General features: G+C 47.0%; 1 pseudogene; it reads left to right on the forward strand.

Annotated features, from left to right (window-relative positions):
* The first annotated feature begins 5,815 nt into the window (after window positions 1-5,815).
* On the forward strand, window positions 5,816-15,278 carry LOC131217421 (uncharacterized; annotated as a pseudogene).
* The last annotated feature ends 1,596 nt before the right edge of the window (window positions 15,279-16,874 follow it).

Consider the following 16,874-nt stretch of genomic DNA (forward strand, 5'->3'; position numbering starts at 1 on the left):
CGTTTGGTTTTGAATTCTCACTTGCAACCAATCAGCCTAATCCCTTCAGGCAATTCAGAAATGTCCCAGATTTTGTTATTCCTTATAGATTTCAATTCATCATCTATGGCATCGAATCAATGAGAAAAATTCACACTTTGTTCGACTTGTAAAAAAAATACATGATTATTTTCAGCCATGTTGTCAAATTCATGCTCCTGCAAATAGATGATATACTTGTCTGGAATCACAAATCTTCTCTTTTTATGTGAATGTCTTAATGCTCATTATTCTAAATTAAGTTTTTTATTTCCTCATCAATGGATTGTATTTGAGGCTATACATGGTCATTCATAGGGATCTCAAGGTCCGCTGTTGGATGGACGACCATGCTACTTTGAACGATTGTGGTGGGAATCATAATCCACTCTTCCTCAAATACAATATTTCTTAAGTTCATGCTTCCACTATCTTTAGTATTTTTAATAAACCTAGCATTCGCAGTCTCAATGACTCTCATGGAATATAATGGACACTAAAATTTCGGATCATTTAAATCTCTTTGGGTATCAAATAAAGAAGCAACTAACCATTATGGGGCCAAGCTTTCTTTCATGCGGGTTATATGGTTTGCCTTATACATGACAACCTCATACATGAAAGTATCATAAACTAGACTTTCACCCTGTCCACGATTCATATGAAGTTTTCATTACAGCCTTATTAGGGACTCTATTTAGGATATACATAGCTATTTTTAATGCATCACCCTACAAATATTTTAACAACGTTAAATTACTAATTATAGACTGCACCATGTCCTTTAGGGTGCGATTACACCTTTCTGTTACACTATTCTGTTCCGGAGTATTAGGCATGGTATACTGAGCGCCGATGCCACAATCTTGTAAGTATCTAGAAAATGACCCTGAGTTATGTTCAGATTCGTCATACCTTCTATAGTACTCACCACCACGATCGGATCTGACAACGTTGATCTTTTCTATCGACTTAATTCTTGACTTCAGTCTTATATATCTTAAATATATCCAAAGCATTTGATTTCTCGTTAATAAGATATAGATTCTCATAACGAGAGTAGTCGTCTATAAAAGTGATAAAATACTTCTGCCAATTCCAAGATATTGTAGGGAATGGTTTGCAGATGCTTGTATGAATCACTTCCAAGATTCTTACGCTCCTAGTGACACCATTTTTTTCTCGTTCTAGTATGTTTACCTTTAATACAATATATGCAGACCTTAAAGTCTGAGAAGTCCGGAGAGTAAAGAATTCTTTACGCACAAGCCTTTTTAATCTATCACGAGCGATGTGGCCTAATTGCCTATTTTTAGAATCCATGCCTCGCTCAACTGAACAACTTTTAATGGGATACTTAACATGAGAAGCTGGTGGGGAGTGCATCTAAATGGTTTGTTTAGTGGACCTTAGCTACTGATGGCACACGACTGAAACTCATGGTAGACAAGAAAAATATTTTGGATTAAAAGATTACAAAGCTTCAAATGGTGGCAAAGGGATAAACAACTTTAATAAGAAGGAAAAAGAACAAAGAATTTTTTTTTTTTAAAATGGTTGTCTAGGATCTATCGATTTGGACTATTTTGGCCACGCTTACCTTTTACGGTGAAATTTATTGGGCCCGACAGCCTAACCATGGAGCCCCTTGTGCACCAACTGGGCACATGACAGGGATGGAGTGTTATGAAAAATATTGATTAAAAATATTTTAAAATAATATATATATATATATATCTGTAATAAAAGATTTTGTTACTCGGGCTCAGTCTCAGTTTAAGGGTGTGGGTATGTGAGGTAGTGTGGTTGTAGAGGTGCTAGTGGCAGACTTTGCACGTGCGCATCATGTTGCAGATGGGTCACTCCTTTGCAACCTTACGTGAACTGGTACGAGACGAGTGCGAGTCGTAGTGCGACATGGAATACTGGTCAGGTGGATGGAGTGGGCGAGTGATTTGAATGAGTTTTATATAGGTTGGAAAATAGCCGTTGGAGAGAGGTTTAACTGCATATGCTGTTGAAAATCAATGGTTTTTTGAAAAAAAGAAATTTCAAATTTTCAAATTTTCAAGAATTTCCCGCCAAAACACTTTTTTAAATTTTGAATTCAAAAGTGCAGTGTGTGTGCTTTGTCCCACATCGGAAATGTAAAGAAAAGTTTTGTGGTTTATATGAGAACTTGTGAAGAGTATTCTTACTTGGAGTTTTTGGAGGAGGTGATACTCGGGTTGCACGCATGCGCACGCACTCGGGCTTGGGCACGGGCGTGGGCAGTGAGGCAGTGTGGTTGTAGTGGCGCTAGAGGCGCACTTCGCACGTGTGCATCATGTCGCAGAGTGGTCGCTCCCTCGTGACCTTACGCGAACCAGCACGAGATGGTGCGATCGCGGTGTGATAGGTCTGGTCAGAGCCTTAGGGCGGTGGATATGAAAATCTGAAATGAGCCTACATTTTATAGGTGACTGAGAACGGTTGGATTTTAAATCCGAAACGTCCAGCCATTTCTAAAAATGGATAGCCACCTTGAAAGCCACGACGGTCCGAAAACAGACGAGCCAGGATGATCCAACGGTCAGATCTTTTGATCTGACGACCAGAAACATCTGGGATTAATTGTCAATGGCCAAAAATGTTTTTCAAACGTTCTGTACCATTAAATACCACACAACAATGGTGTTATACCTGATGCCTATATAAACTAGACCATTCTAGTCCGATTTCATCATCTCAACACACCATCTCTCCCATCAGAACTATCCAAATCTCCTTAGTGAATACTGTGAACATTTCTCTCTATCTGATCCTGCCAGAACAGATCAATTGTGTTACATCGTTCTATAGTGGACCCATCGTGGTTGCTGCACGCTGAATTCAGAACAGGCTTGTCTTATCCTGGAAGCAATTCGCTTGTAACCCATCAACAATTGATAAGGGGGCGAATCACACTTTAAGGACAACGTATTCTATACGTGATTCAGCTTAGTGAAATAATTTTTCTTACATTTATTTTTTATATTTTTTCGGTATATCCAAACATCAATTTCTAACAATCTTAATGCGTGATTCCATGGACACCAAAAGTGCTGCATCAGTCAAACTGATGAACCAGGATCTGATCTGATTGGACCAATTCGATGGTTCAAATTTCACTAGATGACAGGACAAGCTGAAACTCCAGCTGACCACTCTGAAGATCTTTTACATCCTGGACCCAACTCTCCAGCCTCTGCCTGAAGCAAAGGACACTGACACTCCAAAACAGGATGCTGCTAGGATCAAACGACAAGAAGATGAACTACTATGTCGTGGCCATATCCTCAATGCTCTCTCTGATCAATTGTACGATTTATATATGGGGACCACATCATCGAAAGAAATTTGGAGCGCGCTGGCCTACAAGTACAAGGCTAAAGAGGAAGGTACACAGAAATTTCTAATTGTCAGGTATTTCGACTTCACAATGGTAAACAATCTACCACTGCTTGCCCAAATTCAAAAACTGCAGCTTATTGTAAAAAAAAAAGCCATAAAAATTGATCTTCCTGAATCCTTTCAAGTCAGATCTATTATCGCAAAATTGTCTCCGAGTTGGAAAGACTACAGGAAGAAACTATTGTATAAATTCGAAGAATTCACCCTGGAACAAATCTAGAAGCATCTTCGTATTGAAGAAGAATCCGGTAACCGAGACAAGAAGGATGATGCTAATGGTGCATCCTCATTCAAGGTGAACGTAGTAGAACGACCATCCCAAAATAATTTCTATGAGAAAGCTAATTCCTTTAAACTTAACAAAGATCAAGAGAAATTCAAGAAAATCTAAAAGAAGAAATATGGTAAACTTAAGGGAGCTTGCTATGCCTGCGGCAAAACTGGGCATTTCGCCGAAGTCTGTAGGGACCGAAAAAAGTCTAAGAAAGAGGCTAATGCAGTAGACGATGATATCGTAACCATGGTCACAGAAGTGAACCTAGTTTAAGAGAAAATTCCTGGTTGGTGGTATGATACAGGTGCCACAGTCCATGTATGTCATGCCCCGAACTCATAAACCGAGCTCACAAAATTCCCGATCGCCGAATCTGGCTCCGACAGCCTCCGTAGAACCCCATTCTCAGGTCCCGACACCCATTTACCAGGTTCTGATCCTGGGATCCTACAATAAGGATTTCTAATATCAATTTAATTCATAAAGAGTATAACCATAAGCATAACCCACGAATAATAACCACAAGAACACCATCACAAAATCCACTATGATAAAAAACTTTTAAATACAGTGCTTATGAAAGGGAAATATAATATAACGAAAGTAACAAAACTCCAGAAACTTAACTGTATGCTCCAACTCTGACGAGGCTACGGCTACATCCTGGCGTCACCTGCACGCATCAATCGTGCATAAGCTTATAGAAAGCTTAGAGGGTGGTGTAAGTGTGTGCGCAATATAAGCGTGCTCAGAATTCAACGTCAGAGTAATGCGGAATCATGCTGATGAGTACATGAATGCAATCAGTCGTACCAAGGCTATACGGTGCAAGATAAGAATGTTATCGACCATAACACGGCCATGCGATGTGAGATGCAACTCAAGCATGCCAATCCTATCATATATCAGTAAAGTTCTCATTTTGGATAATCACCGGGGTTTAGTACACTCCAAGTGGCACTGCCGCTCTCCTAGCCACATAGTCCAAGTGAGCGTGAAAAACCTCACTATCCTCTTGGCCAATAGTCTACCAATACCTATCTGGCATGACGATAGGGGACCCATTCACGACCTAGTCAAACTTAGCCTAGTATTGCCCCCTACCCTTGGGCGAGTAAGGCCACACCCCTTTCCAACCGACCATGACAGTGGGAGACATGGCCTCCTGGTATTCGACCCTCGTGCGCTCATATATACACTCGATCTCGACGTTGGAGTCATCCTCTGGTACCATCGGGTTTAGGAATTTTCACCCAAGGACATTTATGGCGCCCCGATGCTTAGTAACAATATTTCGGGTATCCAATCCAACCACCCACGATATGTCTATGGAGGCTATATGTAACACCCCGTACCTCTGGTACTCGGGTGTTACCCTTATAGACCCACATTAACTTGAGTCAAGCTGACTTGAACTTGGTTCGTGTAGGACGAAGGTTCCAACTGGAATAAAAGTCATCCATCCAAGTCCTCCAGGTGCCGGAACGCACCCCATAATACGTAGAGGGTAAGACTTCCTAAACATTTTAATTAGAACATTTATGTTAATAAAAGACTGCCACGACGCACTCATCCCCAATGTTTGAGGACTCGCTAGTGGCAATCAAACCTTCAGCACGACCAGTATGGGATATTAACCGTTGAAAATAAATATCAGACCCACTGGGCCGTCGGGTCGCGTTATATGGGCCAATAATAGCCTAAAGGGGAGTATAGCGGCCCACCTGGGCCTTACCATCAGCCCAGAAGTCGGTAGGGACCCCTATAAGGGTCCCCTAGAGCGAATGGACGGTATGGATGGGAGCACTAACGTCCCATTGGGACCCACGCAGTGCACGTACATCAAGAGTGCATGCACGCGACGTGCGCTGGGACCATGGGGTCGGTCAAACGACCTTTGACCGACTCTCTCTCAAAAAAATCAGAAAACGGCATTTCTCCCTCCATTTCTTTTTTGAAAGAGGAATCTTTGGACCTCTAAGTGGCCCACCCTAGCCACTTTTCGAGCCATCTGGACCGTTCATTTTCTCCAAGGGGCCCGGCTTAACAAAACCGTATAGCTTTGTGGGCCGCTGTAAACGGACGAGAAAGATGGGAAACCACCGTCCATTTCATTACATGTGGCGAAAATCCGTTGAATGGAACCCATCTGGAAATGGTCAGACGGTTCATGATCGGCCCGATGGCGCCATCTCAGCCATCCAACTTCCACAGAAAGGCGTGCTCCCTCTGTTCCAGAAATGGCCGGGCAAGGGCCGTGTAAGAAAAAGGAGAGGAGCGGCATTCCGCTCTGGGAAGGAGGTACGGGATCTCTCCTAGCCGTTCCTGGGGACACGTGGCTCCATCCCTGTCGATGGTGCGAGGCGAGACCCAATGAAGACGAAAACTCGAGCTCCATCTCACGAGAATTGGAGATTCTCGTGGGATATGAGGAGATGGACATTTGGGACACGAGAAGTAGGCCCCACGCTGATCCTGGGTTCCATCTGGACCGACCAGATGTATCAGATCGTGCCCATGCACGTTAATCGTCGATCCGCCATTAAAGATCGGGTCATCTTCCCCACTGAAAACCCACACGAAACGGCGAGATGGGCCCCACCAGATCTGAAAGAATGCTTTTCTGGTGGGCCCCAAGTTCAGCTCTTCATCCAAACGGACGGATGGACCTCGTGCATATCTGATTTTGGATCTCAGCCGTGCACAGTCACTGCACTTCTAGCCATTGGTGCCCTCCCTCTCCCTCTATATAAAGAGACCTGTAGCCTTGGGTTCCGCACCAACAAGAGAGGAGAGAGTTAGAGAGGTGGGTGTGGGTAGAGAGAGTGGCCAGCCGACGGTGTGGACTCGGTTCCCGCTGCTCCAACTCAGTCCCTGTAAGGTCGGACCGAGTCGGGTCAGCTGGGATCGTAGCTTCACGAAGCAGAAGGGAAAGAGAGTGGGAGAAAAGAGAGAAGGAGAGAGATAAGAAAGGACCAACCAGGTGAACTCGGTGCACCCTGCACCGCCTCAGCCGTGGGAAAACTAGGCTGAGTCGGGTCAGTATGGACTCGTAGTGGCACCGCAAGGAAGGGAGAGTGAGTGAGGAAAGAAGGGAGATCGATCCTCTAATCTGACATAGGTAGGAAGGATTCAGCCATCCTTGGGGAAAGACATCTTCCCTCTGCATTTCACTTCCGTGTAATTTTTTTTAGCTCAGGAGGCAGGCCAATCAATGGCTATGATTCTGTTGTTGGGTCCCTGTTCTAGACTGGAACTGAGCCAATCCATGGCCCTGCTCCAGGCAGAAAACCGACCCAGCTGAAGCTCAGTTTGAGCAGGGAACGTGCCTTCCAGCAGGCTATGCATTAGGCCAAGTTCGATCGGTTTAGGGACCCTATTTCGGGATGGAACTAGGCCAACCAATGGCCTTGACTCCAAGCTGACTCCAGGCCTAAACAATGTCCGTCCAGATAGCTGTGATTCAGCTGGGGAACGAGTCTTCATCGACTCCTGTTTGGAGCTGAAAACATGTGTGCAACAGACCATACAACGGCCCTGTTCTGGAATCAAAACCGACCAAACAATGGTTGGGTTTCCAGTCAGGCAACAGTCCTAAATGTCGGCCGCATGACGGGCCTAGTCGAGTAGCATGGAGCTCTGTTTGGTGTTGTAGACAAACCAAGCAACGGTTGTCTTCCCAACTGAGAAATCATGGCGCGTCAATGATGGTGAATTGAGACCAGCTCTTTCAGCTGCTGCCGAGTTGCACTCCAGATGGGGTTCCATCAGGCCCTGTTTGGGGCCGAGCCATGATACATACAGTCCCAGTTTGGGGCTGAAGAAACGGTGGGATCGGACCATTTTCAATCTGAAAAACCGACGCCTAGAACAGTCCCTGCAGCGTGCGGCAGTGGGACTGTTCTGCGTTGAAGTTTGCTGGCTGCGATGGCTTTGGGCCTCACCAAAAACGCAGATGGGCCTCACCAATCTCGGGTGGGCTGACTGATGTCAGGCTCCACCGAGCTTCTGCTGGGCCGCACCTTGCATCAGCAAGCGGGCCACACCCTGCCTCAGTAGTAGACCGCACACGGGGCCCACCTAGATTATGGGATTTTCCCTAAACCGTCCATCAGGGGCGCTGCATAAAACCCGGGCTGGATGAACCCATCTGAGAAATGGATGGTTGGTGTACGTATGCACCAGCTATTTAGCTGTGGGCGGTATTTTAAATCTAGGCCGTCCATCGACCGACGTCCAGACCTGGACGTTTGGATCATGAACCGTGTTAAGTGTACATGTGGAGTAATGTATGTGTATGCATACATACGCATTGGTGGGCCCCACTGTCCAAAACAGTGGGCCGTGCTCAAAGATTTCAATCTCAATGAGCCCCACTTGTTGTCATGGGCCGGAAAGCCTTCTGTGCATGTAATATGCAATAAAGCAAGTAGGATCCACCAGATGCGTGTAGGTGATACATACATATATTTTATGTAGGCCCATTGCAGTTGGCAACTCTGTGAACCCCACCTTGACATATGAAATTTATCTACGCCATCCATCCTGTGGGCAAACTCGCTCTAAGGGTCTGAGAAGGGAATGGGCAGATCTAGTGATCAAGTGGGCCCTGACTAGACCCAGTTTGATCATGATAGGGACTCATGTTGGGTGAGCCCGTTTTCCCTCGAGTATAGCCGAGACCACCTCGGTTTAAGGCCTCCCAGCCCTCCACCCATCCTTATATATTAAACATTGGGACTCATGTCTAAATACGAATTAAAATTGTGCAGGAAGTTGCGTGAGTGGTAGAAATTCACCGTCTTCTCAAGGAACCTTGCCTCTAGGAGCATTCTACAACGTGTCTGGTGGTGATCTCCTCCCCTTAAGCTTTCCATCCCTATCTAAACTAGAAATAAGTAGTTCTTGTAGTGTAAATGGTTAACTATACTAATGATGAATTGTGAGTTATTTGCTTAACATGAAAGTCCTCATGCTTACTATTGTTTAGAATATTTATTTATTTGAACTGTATAAGTGAATAATCCAGTCATCATGCGATTTCAGTTATTGTTCCTTATTTCCCTTCAAAATTGTGACGCATGTTGCTATGACACACATATTGCTAAAATCTCTCTATGGGAACTCCTATCAAAAGAGAGTCCGTGCTTGGGGTGTAATTAGACTAGCTGTGATCTATGTAGGTCCCTGACATGGAGGTTTTGGTTGGGGTGTTGACCATGGGGTATACCATCCATGTGGGTATCCGCCTAATTGACTTGGATAAACTTTATAACATTTCTAAATACCACTGTTTACTCGTCCTTGTATCATTCATGCCGTCATTGTTTAAACGCTACGTTTGATGATTTCAACATTTCATACCCAGTCAGCATTGGTGGTGGCCCCCTTATGTTGAATTGATTGACCACATGTCAGCGGGCACTACACGCACCCTAAGACGGTAGCCTCATGGGCCGGGGATGGTGGTAGTGGGACACTATGCCCGAGCCGTCGGCCTACGCTGGGCCTTGCGCTCCCCGTAGTGACCGTGAGCTCATTTTAAAATGGCTGATTGAAAATGGACTAATAATGGGCTGGCAAGACATGCATGCACAGTATACTACGACGGCTTGGATCATTATGCCCATACGATTACGCTGCGTGTTGCGCTAATGACCGGCCGATCGATTTATGATGATGACCAGGATCCTCATGCCCATGCGATTACGCTGAGTGTTGCGCTGACGACCAATCACATCCATGGGTGACAACCCCAATGTCCATCCGAAGGTTTTCCTGGGGCACCGACCGTCCAGATGATTTACCCGGGTCCATAATTACATTCATGCATTCATGCATTAAACAAGATTGCATATACTATGTTTGGATTATCTGTGTACTCTTATGATATTCCTCATTTAGGGCGGCGATGTGTAATCTTGAGGGGAGATCACACTGAGCTGACCACTCATTCATCAATATTCAACCATACAGAGGATGCAGGTACGGGAAACGTTGAGGACGAGGCAGGCCCGGAGGCGAAGGCCGTCGAAGAGGAGCCATATGATGAGATGCAGCAGGAGGCGGCAGCCTACTACGGGCTGAATCAGTAGTTTAGTCATCTATTCTATTTCAGCACATTCGGGTTTTAAGGAAACTTGAGGTTTTGTAAGTGTCCCCCAGCTGGGTGAGCCCGAATATTGTTCCTATTTTGAAGCCATATTTATGACATGATTCTCATTTTCGCTATATCGCACTTTGATTTATTGGTTGATCATCAGCTAACTCCTGGGTTCTTGGAATCCGAGTCGTATACTCGGGATCTGAAAACCAGGGTGTTACAAGTTGGTATCAAAGCGGAGTTTGAGACAGCCTGGCTGTGGGGACAACACATGTACCTCAAGAAATTAACCTAGGCAAAACTTCGAAACTCTTCCCTTAGAAGAATAGCTAGGGTGAATGAACCTAGAAACAAGAACACTTAGTTTCCTTAGCATTAGTAATGATGAATATTTGAGATCCTGACTAGTTTGAAAAGACTTGGCATGCAAAGCACCTAGAATCCCCTGGAAAATAACAAAACCTAGAAACAAAAACCTTAGCTCCCTTGGAAAATCTAAACCAAAGGTACTAACTGAAGGATGAACTTCCCCGTCATACAACTGCAAAATTCTTCCCTTGTAATGTCTCATATTAGTTAGGAACCGTCCTTTTCACTTCCATTCCTGAACCTCGAAACTCTAAATTCGCAGGAAGCCATGCCGCCTGTGACACGGTCACGTCAGACTCACACGATCGACATCCACCCTATACCATCGACAGAGCGCCAGAGAGAACGGAGCCTGGTCTACACACCAGGTCTTCCCCCTGGGATGGCAAACAATGATATAGGGTCAGAAGCAGTGGGGGATTCTCCTTCCCCCCAATTCATTCCATCAGAACTGCCCTCACCATACTTTGAGCGAAGGACGCCCTCGGTAGACGCACAAGCGGAGACAGTGACAGAGACGGCAGCTTTCGCAGCCTTTGTACAAATGGCTGCCACTATGCAACAGCAGCAAGACACATTTGTCAGGCAGCAGCAGGATATGCACGCACTGGTAATGGAGGCCCTTCGGGCAGCATCTAGGGACAGGGATACCAGAAGTTCTGATGTGTTCGAACGATTCATGCGACTCCGTCCGCCGACTTTTGGGGGAGCACCCGATCCCGTCCAAGCTGAACACTGGCTGACGAAAATCGCCAAGATGATGGGGCCTTTAGAGTGTACTGACTCTCAGAGGGTCACTTTAGCCGTGTACCTGCTCGAGGGAGAAGCCGAGAACTGGTGGAGCAGCGTACAGAGAGGGGTGCCAACTGGTTATGCATGGACTTGGGCAGGCTTCAGGACAAAGTTCCTGGAGAAGTATTTCCCACGTTCATGCCGGAGCGCCAAGATTGCACAGTTCCTGAAGTTGGAACAGGAAAATATGACAGTCGCCCAGTACGAGGCGAAGTTCGATGAACTATCACGATACATACCAAAGGCCCTAGAGGATGAGGAGTACAAACTGGAGAAGTTTAAGGAAGGACTGAAGCCCAGGATACAATCCCGTCTATGCACATGGGATTTCGGGGACCTCCCGGAACTGGTAGATAAAGCAATGCGGGTGGAAAAAGACTTTGAACGCACCGTTCGTTCCCGCCCACCGACTCGGGATGCCCCGTTCCGACTGAGATAGCCCCCTCCTGCCCCACCTCTCCCTACAGGGAAACCCAGGCCACTGTCCGCGCGAGCACCGCCTTTGCCTCCTGGTGGAGGCTGCAGTTACTGTGGGAAGAACAACCACAACACCTCGAATTGTTTTCGAAGGTTGAGGGATCAAGGCATTCCACCTCGGGGGAATCAACCACCACAGAACCAGGGTGCAGCAAGAGCAGCACTAAGGCCTCAGCAGCCGAGGCAGGGCCCCCCGGTACAACAGAGGGCTTCCCCAGCACGAGTATAACTGTTGCCGCCACCGAGGCCGAGCAGGACCCTCTTCAGACTATCCATGGCACAACACACATTAACGGTACCCCTGTACTCACTCTTTTCGATTCTGGTGCAACTCTATCCTTTATTGATTCTGCTATTGCATCTAAACTAGTATTAAACACTACTAGGATGCATGTTCCCTTAGTTGTAGCATCCCCTATGGGCAAGTTTGTGGAAACTGATAAAGTGTGTAGAGCATGTCCCATCACGCTTGCAAATCGCGAGGTCGCTGTAGACCTAATTATCATGTCTGTTAGACATTTCGATGTCATTCTTGGGATGGACTAGCTTACGTTGGTGCACGCGGTCATGGATTGTCATGATAAAATAGTGACTATATTCATCCTAGGGCAAGCCTCTTTCACCTTGAAAGGTAGGGGTAGATGCCAAGAATTTGAGAGCCTGCAGGCTCTAGAGGAAGCTGAGTCAATAGAAGTCACCATCAGATGGATACCGGTAGTCCGAGATTTCTCCGAAGTATTTCAAGAAATACCAGGGCTACCCCCTTGAAGAGTGATAGACTTCTGCATTGACCTCAAGCCAGGGACTGCTCCTATATCACTCCATCCGTTTCGCATGCCTCCTTGCGAGATGGAGGAGTTGAGGAGTCAGATTGATGAGCTGCTAACTCAAGGCTTTATCCGTCCCAGCATTTCTCCTTGGAGAGCACCGGTTCTCAAAAAGAAGGACGGGTCGATGCGTCTCTGTATAGACTATAGGAAACTGAACAATGTGACAATGAAGAACAAATATCCCCTACCGCGTATCGATGACCTATTTGATCAGTTGAAGGATGCCAAGTACTTCTCTAAGATAGACCTGCGTTCAGGATATCACCAGTTGAGGATCAGGGATGAGGACATCCCGAAAATGGCCTTTAGGACTCGTTATGGGCATTACGAGTTCCTAGTAATGTCCTTTGGCCTCACAAATGCTCCGGCAGTTTTTATGGACCTCATGAATCGAGTTTTCATGCCTTATTTGGACCGATTCGTAATCGTATTCATCGACGATATTTTGGTCTACTCCAAAAGCCAAGAAGAGCATGAAGAGCATCTGCGTACGATCCTAAGTACGCTAAAAGACAACCAACTGTACGCTAAATTGTCTAAATGCGAGTTTTGGGAGCAGGAAGTGAAATTCTTGGGGCATGTAGTAAAAGCAGAGGGAATAGCGGTCGATCCAGCAAAGGTAGAAGCAGTATCTAAGTGGGAGCAGCCCACTACGGTGACCGAAGTTCGGAGTTTCCTAGGAACGGCCGGGTACTACCGACGTTTCATTAAGGAATTCTCCAGAATCGCACGACCGCTCACTCAACTAACAAGGAAGAATGCTCGGTTCGTTTGGGACGAAAACACCGAGGCGGCATTCCAGGAGTTGAAGATGAGGTTAACGTCTGCACCAGTGCTCACTCTTCCACAAGAAGGGGAGAGGTTCGTAGTGTATAGCGATGCCTCAAAATTGGGCCTTGGTTGCGTTCTGATGCAGAACGACAAAGTGATCGCTTATGCCTCTCGTCAATTGAAGAAGCACGAAGAGAACTACCCGACTCATGACCTAGAATTGGCAGCAGTGGTATTTGCCTTAAAGATATGGAGGCATTACCTATATGGAGAAGATTTCCAGTTATTCTGCGACCACAGAAGCCTGAAGTACATATTCACGCAGAAAGATCTGAATATGCGCCAGCGTCGGTGGATGGAAACACTTAAGGATTTCCACTTTGACATCTCATATCACCCTGGCAAGGCAAACTCCGTGGCCGATGCTCTGAGTCGGAAGAAGAAGCACGAGTTGGTAGCCACCCTGATGATCAAGGAGTGGGAGATGATGGAATTCGTACAAGACTTCGATATCCAGCTCACCCTCGACGAACCGGATGCATATGTGGCTCTATTAACAGCAGAGCCGACCCTGGTCCGACACATGATTTCTGCTCAGGACCAGGATGAATGGCTGGTCAAGATGAAAGAGAGATGCAAGAATGAGGAGATGCCAGGCTGGAAGGTCGGTAATGACGGCGGGCTTCGATACCAGGGACGAGTGTGTGTGCCAAACAATGCTAAACTAAGAAAGGAAGCAATGGTAGAAGCCCACCATTCCAAGTTAGCTATCCACCCAGGAAGTACTAAGATGTATAACGATGTTAAAAGACAATACTGGTGGAGCAATATGAAGAGGGACATTGCCGACTTTGTGGCGAAATGCATGGTATGCCAGAAAATCAAGGCCGAGCATCGCAAACCTGCTGGTCTCCTTCAGCCATTACCCCTAGCCGAGTGGAAATGGGACAGCATTTCTATGGACTTCATATCAGGTCTCCCTAAGACGCAGAGGAAACACGACTCAATCTGGGTCATTGTTGATCGATTGACGAAGGCCGCCAGATTCCTCCCAGTTCGCACGGCAGATTCCGCCGATAGTTTGGCAAGATTATATATCCGGGAGGTTGTACGATCCTATGGAGTGCCGCGAGAGATTATATCGGACCGAGACTCCAGATTCACTTCTACCTTCTGGAAGAGACTGCAGGAAGAATTGGGCACGGAACTCAAGTTTAGTACAGCGTTCCATCCCCAGACAGACGGCCAGACTGAGAGGGTGAATCAGATCTTAGAAGATATGCTAAGGGCGTGTGTCCTAGACTTTCAGGGCAACTGGGACGACCACTTGGCACTAGCGGAATTCGCATACAATAACAGCTTCCAAACCAGCATCGGTATGGCACCATATGAGGCTCTCTATGGTCGTCCTTGCCGAGCCCCACAATGTTGGGCAGAAATCGGGGAAAGAAGCTTGTTGGGACCAGAGCTGGTTCAGGCTACTACTCAAGTCATTGACGTAGTCAGGAAGCGTCTGCATACCGCCCAGAGCAGACAGAAGAGTTATGCAGACAATCGACGTCGTAACTTGGAGTTTGCAGCTGGCGATCATGTGTTCTTGAAGGTGTCACCCATGAAGGGACTGATGAGATTCGGGCAGAAAGGGAAGCTGGCACCACGTTTCATCGGCCCGTTCGAGATTTTGGATCGAGTGGGAACCGTGGCGTACCGCCTTGCACTACCCACTGCATTGGCCAATATTCACAATGTCTTTCACATATCTATGCTGAAAAAGTATACGCCTGATGAGTCGCACGTCGTTAGCTGGGAGCAGATCGAGCTGACAGATGATGCCGCCTACATCGAGGAACCTGTCCGTATCTTGGACCATAAGGAGCAGGTCTTGCGGACGAAGACTATACCTCTAGTCAAGGTACTTTGGTCACACCATGGGGAAGAAGAAGCAACATGGGAGCGAGAAGTAGAAGTTAAGGAAAAATACCCTCATCTGTTTAATAGCACATCTCAGGTAATTTCGAGGACGAATTTTTTTTTTTAGGGGGGTAGACTGTAACACCCCGTACCTCTGGTACTCGGGTGTTACCCTTATAGACCCACATTAACTTGAGTCAAGCTGACTTGAACTTGGTTCGTGTAGGACGAAGGTTCCAACTGGAATAAAAGTCATCCATCCAAGTCCTCCAGGTGCCGGAACGCACCCCATAATACGTAGAGGGTAAGACTTCCTAAACATTTTAATTAGAACATTTATGTTAATAAAAGACTGCCACGACGCACTCATCCCCAATGTTTGAGGACTCGCTAGTGGCAATCAAACCTTCAGCACGACCAGTATGGGATATTAACCGTTGAAAATAAATATCAGACCCACTGGGCCGTCGGGTCGCGTTATATGGGCCAATAATAGCCTAAAGGGGAGTATAGCGGCCCACCTGGGCCTTACCATCAGCCCAGAAGTCGGTAGGGACCCCTATAAGGGTCCCCTAGAGCGAATGGACGGTATGGATGGGAGCACTAACGTCCCATTGGGACCCACGCAGTGCACGTACATCAAGAGTGCATGCACGCGACGTGCGCTGGGACCATGGGGTCGGTCAAACGACCTTTGACCGACTCTCTCTCAAAAAAATCAGAAAACGGCATTTCTCCCTCCATTTCTTTTTTGAAAGAGGAATCTTTGGACCTCTAAGTGGCCCACCCTAGCCACTTTTCGAGCCATCTGGACCGTTCATTTTCTCCAAGGGGCCCGGCTTAACAAAACCGTATAGCTTTGTGGGCCGCTGTAAACGGACGAGAAAGATGGGAAACCACCGTCCATTTCATTACATGTGGCGAAAATCCGTTGAATGGAACCCATCTGGAAATGGTCAGACGGTTCATGATCGGCCCGATGGCGCCATCTCAGCCATCCAACTTCCACAGAAAGGCGTGCTCCCTCTGTTCCAGAAATGGCCGGGCAAGGGCCGTGTAAGAAAAAGGAGAGGAGCGGCATTCCGCTCTGGGAAGGAGGTACGGGATCTCTCCTAGCCGTTCCTGGGGACACGTGGCTCCATCCCTGTCGATGGTGCGAGGCGAGACCCAATGAAGACGAAAACTCGAGCTCCATCTCACGAGAATTGGAGATTCTCGTGGGATATGAGGAGATGGACATTTGGGACACGAGAAGTAGGCCCCACGCTGATCCTGGGTTCCATCTGGACCGACCAGATGTATCAGATCGTGCCCATGCACGTTAATCGTCGATCCGCCATTAAAGATCGGGTCATCTTCCCCACTGAAAACCCACACGAAACGGCGAGATGGGCCCCACCAGATCTGAAAGAATGCTTTTCTGGTGGGCCCCAAGTTCAGCTCTTCATCCAAACGGACGGATGGACCTCGTGCATATCTGATTTTGGATCTCAGCCGTGCACAGTCACTGCACTTCTAGCCATTGGTGCCCTCCCTCTCCCTCTATATAAAGAGACCTGTAGCCTTGGGTTCCGCACCAACAAGAGAGGAGAGAGTTAGAGAGGTGGGTGTGGGTAGAGAGAGTGGCCAGCCGACGGTGTGGACTCGGTTCCCGCTGCTCCAACTCAGTCCCTGTAAGGTCGGACCGAGTCGGGTCAGCTGGGATCGTAGCTTCACGAAGCAGAAGGGAAAGAGAGTGGGAGAAAAGAGAGAAGGAGAGAGATAAGAAAGGACCAACCAGGTGAACTCAGTGCATCCTGCACCGCCTCAGCCGTGGGAAAAACTAGGCTGAGTCGGGTCAGTATGGACTCGTAGTGGCACCGCAAGGAAGGGAGAGTGAGTGAGGAAAGAAGGGAGA

Source organism: Magnolia sinica, chromosome 10, assembly GCF_029962835.1.
Source record: "Magnolia sinica isolate HGM2019 chromosome 10, MsV1, whole genome shotgun sequence".
NCBI lineage: Eukaryota > Viridiplantae > Streptophyta > Magnoliopsida > Magnoliales > Magnoliaceae > Magnolia > Magnolia sinica.